We start from the raw sequence: 12655 nt of genomic DNA on the forward strand, positions 1-12655 counted from the left end.
ATGTGAGGACAAAACTTCCTCACAGACATATATATACATACAATATATAATATATATTTAGGATCATCCCCCATTTCCATACCTCCATCTTCTTTGCCCTATCCTCATGCCCATCCTACGTGACGGACTATCCTCCATGGAAGGACCATCACCATACCGTGTATCCTTAAAGAACACAAGGATAGTGAAATATATTTAGGAAGCAAGAAAAGACAACTGAGAGTTGGCTTCTATTTTGCACCTTAATTCAGTAAGATTTCTAAAATAAAGAAGGGTATAAAAATTACTTTCCATTTCTTGTGGTTTGCCCTTAGTTACCTATACATAAGACTTCGGTGCATAAAAAAAATAAATGGCAATAAGATACTCGCTCGTCATGCCCGACACGTCCAATTTTCTATAAATATAACATACTTTTAATTGAGTGATATAATAATCAACATGGAAACAACTTGGTGGATAACAAATGTGGCAAGATTGATGAGCCAAAAAGGGTTGAATTTTGGATAGATTAGTTCAGGTTGAAGCGGGTCAGTTTTAGTGCAGGTCAAAACAGAGCTAGACAGGTTGGGTTAACCAGTAAATATTGTTCTGTCCTTCTAAATAAATAATTAATATGTTTTTTCTCGCTGAATTATATCATTAAAACTATAATCTATATCTTCAAATAAAAACGATTTAGGAAGTTGCAACCCATTTGAGCTTTCAGCCTTTTTAGCTAAATTTAATATTTAACCTATTTGAGATAAAACAATCATAGTCACCATTTCATAAATAAATAAATGCGTCAAAGTTGCCACCTGTGGTGAATAATTGTACAAACTTTTAGGTAAACTGTAGTGAATTACCTGTAAAATGCCAAAAAAGGAATGAGCGTATTCATGTGAACTTTTTTAAAGATCTTGAAATAGTTGTTCTTACAGATCCAATGTCACTTTATCAACCCCATTCTGAATGCAACAGTTGCAACAATCTTAAATGAAAAAAGAAAGATGTTAAGAAAAGATGTCTTTTTTCTGGCCATGTAACGCCCAGCGTCCCTAAACTTTAGGCTTTTGGCAGAATTAGTCCCTGAACTTTTATCAATTGTCAGTTTAGTCCCTGTAGTTATGTGATGTTGATACTTTGATACTTTTGGTATGAATCTTATTGATAGTGATGCTTAATACTATGATGCTTGATTCTTTATTCTAGATACTTGATACTTAAACTTTGAGACTTGACACTTAATCTAGATACTTGACTCTTGATGCTTAGTCTAGACACTTGATACTTAATGATTAAACTAGATACTTGATCCTTAATACTATGAAAGTTGGATTCTCTATGATGATTCTTGATACTTGGACTCTTGATTCTTGATACTTGAGAAACTATGACTCTTGACCCTTGAAACTTGATTCTTGGTTGAACGAGAGACTAGAGCCTTGTCACTGGCGGAATCTATTAATCTTTGGAACTTTATGCTTATAATGTAATCTAGTTACGTGATACTTTTACCCAAACTATACGCAACGCATAATCTAACTCACGAATCAAAGACAGGAACGCGTAAAGGTTGGGTTGGCTAGAGTGGTAATCTGATCGGATTGCCACCCGATCAGATTACCACCCGATCGGATGACCACCCGATCAGGCGACCACCCGATCAGACTACCACTCGACCCATGCGCACCTTATCTACTCTCACACTCTCACACTATAAATAGACCTATCACATCACCATTTTCAGGGATGTGACAGCTCTGCTCGGCCAGACACGCAATCTTCTCATTTCTTCATTTCCTCATCGATTCCGGTACGTTTTCGGCTAGATCTTTGTACTTTCTTGATCTACACATCATTTGTGACAACTCGAACTTTAGACTTGCTTTGATGTCACGTTACGTGCTTATGTGACATTTTGAACTAATGGATGTTATGTGATTTATTGAATGTCGTTATGTGCTTAGTGTTTTACGTGTTTGCATGTTAATCGAGCCAAACCCGATTGCACATTATAACCGGTCACACAAGCCCCTTTTGGGCCACACTTTGAAATCGGATCCAATAGGCAGCCGAGTGGGCTCGGCCCACTCCCCACTCGCAAACACTAAACCCTTTGGTAAGGGTGTGATTCTCATTGTTGTTACAAAAACACACAACACACAAGAACCCTAGTTTTCCCTTTCTCCCTCTCGTTCTACTTGGAACCCGACGGCACAAGACCATCCGATCATTCTCTTGTTCGGATCACCCTTCTTTACTCGTAATCGGTTAGTGTTTTGTTTATGCTTTTGTGTTAAGTGATTTTATGATTTCATGTTTAGATGAAACCGATTAAAGCTGCATGATAATGAACTAGGGCCGGTTAGATTATGTTGTTTATGATTGGTCTTCGGATTGATTGCATGATGATAGATATAATCAGGTTTTGTATGAATGATAATCGGATAGGTTGCATGCTAGTCCGATGATATGTTTATGACTCGGTTTAGATTTGTGTGCTAATCCGATTAGTTGTTTGATGCTGTTATGAACATGCTAATGATGATGATTGTGAAGGTTTAATGAATATGATTGAATGCTGAATAAACATTGTTTGATCTGATTTCTGAAACTGCCTAAGTTGTTTGCTAGAATCACGGAAATATTGTTGCAGGAATTATGGAAACCAGTTACACACACGGTTGCGACTCGGTATCACTCATTGCGAGTCGGTACCCCACTCGAGACCACACAACAACATCAGCCGCAATCATGGTTGCGAGTCAGGTTGCGACTCGTAACCAGACCATGACGAGCCGAGACCGTCCCTTGCGACTCGTAACCAGCTGTTGCGACTCGCAATCTTCTGTTGCGACTCGTAATCTCCTGCTGTGACTCGTAACTCTCGGTTGCGACTCGAGATCGCCGGTTGCGACTCGAGACCACCTTTGCACGTACACTGTTTTGGGCCTTCGCTGTCACGGGCCCAATCAGTCGGGCCAAATGATTGGACTCATGACTGTTATGTTATTGGACTGCTTATCCGGTTGGGCCGACATGATATTTGGGCTGTTTGTATTTCGGGCTTAGACATTGGATCGCACATGAATGTTAATGCTATGCTCTTACTTGTTCACATGCATACGTGATTCTTGCCATGATTATATGTGTATACATACATGTAGCTTATACGTGCAATAGTTGAGTACGAACCTAACTTGCATAAGTAACCATGATAGGACGTGGTTGACCTCTTACTGTATACTTGAGCATTTTATTGTCTGCCGAGCAAACCCAGGTGAGTTCACACCCCTACTAAGGCATGGGATTCCCGGGTCGTGGGAATGGGATAAAGGTTACAATTGACTAAGAACATACATATGCTTTTCCTAGACTATCACCTACCATGATCCTCGGATGACAGGACGGTTCCGTAGGTTAGAATAACACCTACGTGGTCATATGCCAATCACTGCCTCGGATGTCAGGCACGCACGTAAAACCTACGTGTACGCATTACTTACTTCTATCCTCGGTACAAAGGATACGTACGTGAAACCCACGTACACCCCCGCGTCTCCTATCCTCGGTTGTGAAGGATACGTGCGTAAAACCTATGTACACCCCATACGCGCTACTGTTCTCGGAAGAAGAACAGGGATGATACGAGTAGTTGATACGAATAGTCTAGTGGTTACATAACATGGGAAGCCCCCACCTATACAACTTACTATCGGCCCAGTAGAGCCACCCGTTACTTACTGTTACGCACTTACTTAATGTGAACTCGCTCAACTAGTTTGTTGATCATTCTGTTACATGCCTTGCAGATCGTTAGGTACATGGAGCTTGCACAAAGAGGAGCCGGTCGTTGTGGACAAGGATCGTATTACTTTGTTGGACACTTATGACATTTCAGTATTTTTAACTTGGGTTTACAACAATGCTTCCGCTATTTAAACGATGTTTGGTTTTGAAACATCAATCATGTCATGATGATTTACTTTAATGACTTTTATTATTATTAAATGCTATGTTTGATATGATTGATGGCTTGATCCTGGTCATGTCACGCTCCCAAGCGGTGGTACTCCGCGTGTGGATTTTGGGGGTGTGACAGATTGGTATCAGAGCCATTGGTTATAGAGAACTTGGTTTTAATATGGGAAAAAGTTTTTATTAAAACCGGACTATAACCAGAACAGTGCTCTCAACGATCCACAACGACGCTTCGCTCCACGTGCAAGACTCGACATCCTAGGTAATAAGGATTATGTTTATTGCCTACTTGCTAGAATTACTTAGAACTTTGCTCGTGGTATGCTTAGACTACAATGCTCACTATTTGCTATTGCTTAAGAACCCTTACGTGCTTACACTTTTCTGTCATCGCACTATTCGCGAACTTTTCTCACCTATTTCGCCTTTGACATGAAGATCAATGGCTGGAAGAATTAACATGACACAAGCCCAGTTAGAGGCTCTCGTTCAAGCTCAAGTTGCTGCGGCAGTTGCAGCAGCTCAAGCAGGTAGTATATCCTGCAGTATAGGCACACACTAGGATCCCTAGATCCTACATTCACTCTCGTATTTAACTTTGCCCTATTGTACACAATAGGTCAACACGCGCAGCAGCCTGTCTGCACTTTCAAGAACTTCATGGACTGTCGTCCAAACTCTTTCAGCGGCACAGAGGGGGCAGTGGGACTCCTCCACTGGTTTGAAAAGCTAGAGTCCGTATTCGAAATGTGCGAGTGCCCTGAGGCTCGCAAGGTCAAGTTCGCCACCGGCACTTTAGAAGGAATCGCGCTAACCTGGTGGAACGCGCAGGTACAAATTCTGGGGTTGGCAGCTGCTAACGCCACACCCTGGAACGATTTTAAGGAGCTTATCAAGCGTGAGTATTGCACGCGTGAAGATATTCACAAGCTGGAAGACGAGCTGTATAATCTGAAAATGGTTGGGTCAGAGATCGAAGCGTATACTAAACGGTCGAATGAGCTGGCCGTGTTATGTCCAACTATGGTGGACCCTCCATACAAGCGCATTGAGATGTATCTCAAGGGGTTGGCACCAGAGATCCAGAGCCACGTTACCTCGGCTAACCTCGACAACATCCAGGAAATCCAGCGTCTCGCTCATCGCATCACCGATCAGGCAGTGGATCAGAATAAACTGCCTAAGCGTGTCAGCGCTACTGCTACAGTCACTCCTTCAGCTACTCCCGTTACCCTCAGTGACAACAAGAGGAAATGGGAGGGGGATTCAAGCAAAGCATCAGTTTCGGTTCAGTCCCAGAATCAGCAGCGAAAGACTGACAACTATCAAAGCCCTAACCAGCAGTCGTCAGGTAGCCACAGGCAGGGTGGATATCGCGGAAATCTCCCAAAGTGCAACAACTGCAACAGGCACCACAACGGCCAGTGTACCAAGGGTCGTTGTCAAAGATGCCTCAAGATGGGTCATGAGGCCAAAGACTGTAGAAGCCTTCGTCATGCGAACCAAAATCAGCAGCAGCCTCACGCTCAGTCTAACCAACAATAGGGCAACAAGGGATGCTACAATTGTGGTGCTGAAGGCCACATCAAGAGACACTGCCCACAGCTCAACAGGAACCAGAACAACAACAACAACCACAACCAGGGCAACGGCAACAACAACAACGGGGGAAATAACAACGGCAACGAAGCTCGGGGTCGTGCTTTTGTGCTAGGTCGAGGTGACGCAGTAAACGATCCCAACGTTGTTATGGGTAAGTTTCTCCTCGACAATATTTACGTTACTGTCTTATTTGATTCGGGTGCGGATACAAGCTATATGTCTGTGAAAATGTGTCAACTGCTAAAACGTGCACCAACACTTTTACCCACCAAACATGTAGTAGAGTTAGCTAACGGTAAAACTCTAGAAGCCACGCACGTAGTTCAGGGTTGTAATCTTATCCTAGCTGGTCAAGCCTTCTCTATTGATCTCATTCCCATAGTTTTGGGAAGTTTCGACGTCGTGATTGGGATGGATTGGTTATCCCAACACCAGGCAGAAATCTTATGCAGTGAGAAGATCATTCGTATCCCACGTTCAGGTCAAGAACCTCTCGAAGTCCAAGGCGACAAGAGGGGTGCTGTGGTTGGCATCATCTCATTCTTGAAGGCTCAGAAGTGCTTACGTAAAGGTCACACAGCCATTTTGGCTCTAGTTTCAGACGTATCAGTAAAGGAAAAGAAATTGGAGGATATACCAGTCGTACGTGACTTCCCTCAGGTGTTTCCTGAAGATTTACCTGGCTTACCGCCTCATCGTCAGGTTGAATTTCAGATCGAGCTCGCTCCAGGAGCAGCACCCATAGCTCGCGCACCATATCGTCTAGCTCCATCAGAATTGGAAGAATTGTCAAAGCAGCTACAAGAGCTCTTGGAAAAGGGCTTCATTCGTCCAAGCTCTTCGCCTTGGGGAGCTCCAGTGCTTTTTGTGAAAAAGAAAGACGGTACGTTCAGGATGTGTATAGACTACAGGGAACTGAACAAGGTGACGGTGAAGAACCGTTATCCTCTTCCACGCATAGACGACTTATTCGACCAGTTGCAAGGGTCGTGTTACTATTCCAAGATCGACCTACGGTCAGGATATCATCAACTGAGAGTCCGCGAGGAGGACGTCTCTAAGACAGCATTCAGAACTCGCTATGGTCACTACGAGTTCTTGGTTATGCCGTTCGGACTTACGAACGCACCTGCAGTATTCATGGATCTTATGAACAGGGTGTGCAAACCCTATCTCGACAAGTTCGTCATTGTTTTCATCGACGACATCCTGATTTACTCCAAGAGTCAGGAGGAGCACGAGCAGCATCTTCGCCTTATTTTGGAACTCCTTCGAAAGGAACAGTTGTACGCCAAGCTTTCAAAATGCGACTTCTGGCTTCGTGAAGTCCACTTCTTAGGCCACGTGGTAAACAAGGATGGGATTCATGTCGATCCATCCAAGGTAGATTCGATCAGGAACTGGCCTGCACCGCGTACACCGACAGAAATACGCCAATTCTTGGGTTTGGCAGGCTACTACAGACGGTTTATTAAAGACTTTTCAAAGATCGCGCAACCACTTACGCTACTGACACAGAAGGGTGTCACCTACCGTTGGGGCAAAACGCAGGAAACTGCTTTTCAGTATCTAAAGGATAGGCTTTGCAGCGCACCTATTCTCTCATTGCCAGAAGGCACAGAAGACTTCGTAGTATATTGTGATGCATCCATCCAGGGTCTTGGATGTGTGTTGATGCAACGTGATAAAGTGATAGCCTACGCTTCTCGGCAACTCAAGGTTCACGAACGAAACTACACGACGCACGATCTAGAGCTGGGAGCTGTTGTTTTCGCGCTTAAGATATGGCGACACTACCTGTACGGTACCAGGTGCACGATTTACACCGATCACAGGAGTCTCGAGCATATCCTTAAGCAGAAGGATTTGAACATGCGTCAACGACGATGGGTCGAGTTACTTAACGACTACGAATGCGCCATCAAGTACCATCCAGGCAAAGCCAATGTTGTGGCTGACGCACTAAGTCGAAAGGACACTTTACCGAAGCGCGTGCGAGCGCTACAGCTTACGATTCAGTCTAGCCTTCCTGCACAGATACGAAATGCTCAGGTAGAAGCATTGAAGCCCGAAAACGTCAAGGCTGAAGCCTTACGCGGCTCACGACAACAAATGGAACAAAAGGAAGACGGCGCCTACTATGTAACGGGCCGGATTTGGGTCCCTCTCTATGGCGGTTTACGCGAACTTGTAATGGATGAAGCTCACAAGTCTCGCTACTCGGTACATCGAGGGTCAGATAAAATGTACCATGACATCAGCACTACTTATTGGTGGCCTAGCATGAAGGCCCACATCGCTACGTACGTTGGAAAATGTTTGACCTGTGCGAGAGTCAAGGTTGAATACCAGAAACCAGCTGGCCTACTTCAGCAGCCTAAGATACCGCAATGGAAATGGGAAGAAATTTCCATGGATTTCGTTACAGGCTTACCTAGATCTCAGCGTGGGAACGATACAATATGGGTCATAGTTGATCGACTCACCAAGTCTGCACACTTCCTGCCGATTAAGGAAACGGACAAGTTCTCCACTCTCGCAGACGTCTATCTTAAAGAAGTTGTTTCGAGGCACGGAGTGCCCACCTCTATTATTTCGGATCGCGATGCACGATTCACGTCAGAGCTATGGCAAGCAATGCATAAATCTTTCGGCTCACGATTAGACATGAGCACAGCATATCATCCTCAGACGGATGGGCAGTCTGAGCGAACGATTCAAACACTTGAAGACATGCTTAGGGCATGCATTATCGATTTCGGCAACGGCTGGGAAAAGCACCTCCCATTGGTGGAGTTTTCGTACAATAACAGTTACCATACCAGCATTCAAGCCCCTTCATTCGAGGCATTGTACGGACGTAAATGCCGGTCACCTCTCTGTTGGGCAGAGGTGGGGGATAGTCAAATTACGGGTCCAGAGATTGTAGTGGACGCCACAGAAAAGATAGCACAGATACGACAACGCATGGCGGCAGCGCGCGACCGTCAGAAAGCCTACGCGGACAAGCGTAGAAAGCCTTTGGAATTTCAGGTCGGGGACCGGGTATTATTGAAAGTCTCACCCTGGAAGGGTGTGGTACGTTTTGGAAAAAGGGGCAAACTGAATCCGCGGTACGTCGGACCATTCGAAATCATCGAAAAGATTGGCAAAGTAGCCTACAAGTTGAACCTACCAGCTGAACTCGGAGCAGTTCACAATGTCTTTCATGTGTCGAACCTAAAGAAGTGCTTATCAGATGAAACCCTCATCATTCCTTTTAAGGAACTCACTATCGACGAGCGGTTGCAGTTCGTCGAGGAACCAGTAGAAATCACGGACCGGGATGTGAAGGTCCTCAAACACAAGAGAATCCCTCTTGTTCGAGTTCGTTGGAACTCCAAACGTGGCCCAGAGTACACCTGGGAACGCGAAGACAGGATGACAGAAAAGTACCCCCTGTTATTCGAAACCAATGCAACCACTACTGAGGCCGAAGCTACTACTTCGGAATTTCGGGACGAAATTCCAGATCAATGGGGGGAGGATGTGACACCCCAGGAAAACCAGTGAACGTTATAACTTACCTAGCTTCCTCAGTGAGTGCATACCAAATTTCGGGACGAAATTTCCAATTAGTTGGGGATAATGTGACAACTCGAACTTTAGACTTGCTTTGATGTAACGTTACGTGCTTATGTGACATTTTGAACTAATGGATGTTATGTGATTTATTGAATGTCGTTATGTGCTTAGTGTTTTACGTGTTTGCATGTTAATCGAGCCAAACCCGATTGCACATTATAACCGGTCACACAAGCCCCTTTTGGGCCACACTTTGAAATCGGATCCAATAGGCAGCCGAGTGGGCTCGGCCCACTCCCCACTCGCAAACACTAAACCCTTTGGTAAGGGTGTGATTCTCATTGTTGTTACAAAAACACACAACACACAAGAACCCTAGTTTTCCCTTTCTCCCTCTCGTTCTACTTGGAACCCGACGGCACAAGACCATCCGATCATTCTCTTGTTCGGATCACCCTTCTTTACTCGTAATCGGTTAGTGTTTTGTTTATGCTTTTGTGTTAAGTGATTTTATGATTTCATGTTTAGATGAAACCGATTAAAGCTGCATGATAATGAACTAGGGCCGGTTAGATTATGTTGTTTATGATTGGTCTTCGGATTGATTGCATGATGATAGATATAATCAGGTTTTGTATGAATGATAATCGGATAGGTTGCATGCTAGTCCGATGATATGTTTATGACTCGGTTTAGATTTGTGTGCTAATCCGATTAGTTGTTTGATGCTGTTATGAACATGCTAATGATGATGATTGTGAAGGTTTAATGAATATGATTGAATGCTGAATAAACATTGTTTGATCTGATTTCTGAAACTGCCTAAGTTGTTTGCTAGAATCACGGAAAGATTGTTGCAGGAATTATGGAAACCAGTTACACACACGGTTGCGACTCGGTATCACTCATTGCGAGTCGGTACCCCACTCGAGACCACACAACAACATCAGCCGCAATCATGGTTGCGAGTCAGGTTGCGACTCGTAACCAGACCATGACGAGCCGAGACCGTCCCTTGCGACTCGTAACCAGCTGTTGCGACTCGCAATCTTCTGTTGCGACTCGTAATCTCCTGCTGTGACTCGTAACTCTCGGTTGCGACTCGAGATCGCCGGTTGCGACTCGAGACCACCTTTGCACGTACACTGTTTTGGGCCTTCGCTGTCACGGGCCCAATCAGTCGGGCCAAATGATTGGACTCATGACTGTTATGTTATTGGACTGCTTATCCGGTTGGGCCGACATGATATTTGGGCTGTTTGTATTTCGGGCTTAGACATTGGATCGCACATGAATGTTAATGCTATGCTCTTACTTGTTCACATGCATACGTGATTCTTGCCATGATTATATGTGTATACATACATGTAGCTTATACGTGCAATAGTTGAGTACGAACCTAACTTGCATAAGTAACCATGATAGGACGTGGTTGACCTCTTACTGTATACTTGAGCATTTTATTGTCTGCCGAGCAAACCCAGGTGAGTTCACACCCCTACTAAGGCATGGGATTCCCGGGTCGTGGGAATGGGATAAAGGTTACAATTGACTAAGAACATACCTATGCTTTTCCTAGACTATCACCTACCATGATCATCGGATGACAGGACGGTTCCGTAGGTTAGAATAACACCTACGTGGTCATATGCCAATCACTGCCTCGGATGTCAGGCACGCACGTAAAACCTACGTGTACGCATTACTTACTTCTATCCTCGGTACAAAGGATACGTACGTGAAACCCACGTACACCCCCGCGTCTCCTATCCTCGGTTGTGAAGGATACGTGCGTAAAACCTATGTACACCCCATACGCGCTACTGTTCTCGGAAGAAGAACAGGGATGATACGAGTAGTTGATACGAATAGTCTAGTGGTTACATAACATGGGAAGCCCCCACCTATACAACTTACTATCGGCCCAGTAGAGCCACCCGTTACTTACTGTTACGCACTTACTTAATGTGAACTCGCTCAACTAGTTTGTTGATCATTCTGTTACATGCCTTGCAGATCGTTAGGTACATGGAGCTTGCACAAAGAGGAGCCGGTCGTTGTGGACAAGGATCGTATTACTTTGTTGGACACTTATGACATTTCAGTATTTTTAACTTGGGTTTACAACAAGGCTTCCGCTATTTAAACGATGTTTGGTTTTGAAACATCAATCATGTCATGATGATTTACTTTAATGACTTTTATTTTTATTAAATGCTATGTTTGATATGATTGATGGCTTGATCCTGGTCATGTCACGCTCCCAAGCGGTGGTACTCCGCGTGTGGATTTTGGGGGTGTGACATCATTCTCTATGTGATTCTCACTTGAAGTCACACTTTTCACTGTAAAATCTCTCGGATCTGAATTCTTGAGGGTGATGTCATCATGGGCGTTTGTACAAACTGTCATGTGATGTCATTCTGAGCAAGATCTAGCTCAGATCTAAGGTATTTCATGCGTCTTCACACTAAAGCTAAGCTAAATCTAGACTTTCTCATATAAAACTTGAGTATCTTTACCTTTTTCTCAAACTTTTACCTTAATCGGTGGAAACCGGGTCTAAACGGGCTGAGGACTGGATAAATAGTCTAAAGCCGGCTTGGATATGAGTTATTACCAGTGAAGACGAGCATGGAACGGATTCTGACATAAACTCGTTACGGGCAGACGACTGATCGGACAGGGGTGATTCCCACCCGATCAGAACGGCGGTGTGCTAATGAGTTTACTGTTGTCACAGTACGTGCCGTACCGACACCGTAAGCTAGAAACTTAGAAATTTTTACAAAATGGTAAACAAGAACAAGGGGTCGCCCGATAGAGCGGCAACCCGATCAGACAGCCGTCCGATCGGGCAGCCACCCTATCAAGTGACACTTGCCCTTTTACTTTGAAACTTGAAACTCTTCAACACTTAGAATCTGTTTGAAACTTGGAAACCTTGGGAACTTTGATCGAGTGGCAACCCGACCGGACAGCCGCCCGATCGAGCCGCCACCCGATTGAGATGACCAAAGCACTTAACACCCGAATCGAGTGGCAACCCGATCGGACAGCTGCCCGATCGGGCAGCCACCCTATTCCCCTCGCTTGTGAATCTCAAATCAAGTGGCAACCCGACCGGATGGCCATCCGATCAGGCAACCATCTGTCTCCTCACACACTCGACCAACTGGCAATCCGATCGGATAGTCATCCGATCGGACAACCATCCGATCCAGTGACTGAATTGACACTTTGAGCAGTTTCGTTATGCTGCCCGACTCTTATCCTCTTGTAATCTAATCAGGTTAATTCTAAAAAGAACTCCCTTTGATCCAATAATAGTTGCGACTGTTAAGCAATCACGGTGAGTATACTCGATCCCCTTTTACTTTAAACTTTTGGGGTGCAACATGTATTCTATGAAACTTAAACTTGAATCTTTGAAACTTAAACTCTATCCTATGTGTACGTGAAACTTGTGATTCTTTTGATTTTTGTGCTATGTGACGTTTAATCCAGAGTGTGTAGTTCCGCC

This window comes from Helianthus annuus, chromosome 16, assembly GCF_002127325.2.
Source record: "Helianthus annuus cultivar XRQ/B chromosome 16, HanXRQr2.0-SUNRISE, whole genome shotgun sequence".
Classification (NCBI taxonomy): Eukaryota; Viridiplantae; Streptophyta; class Magnoliopsida; order Asterales; family Asteraceae; genus Helianthus; species Helianthus annuus.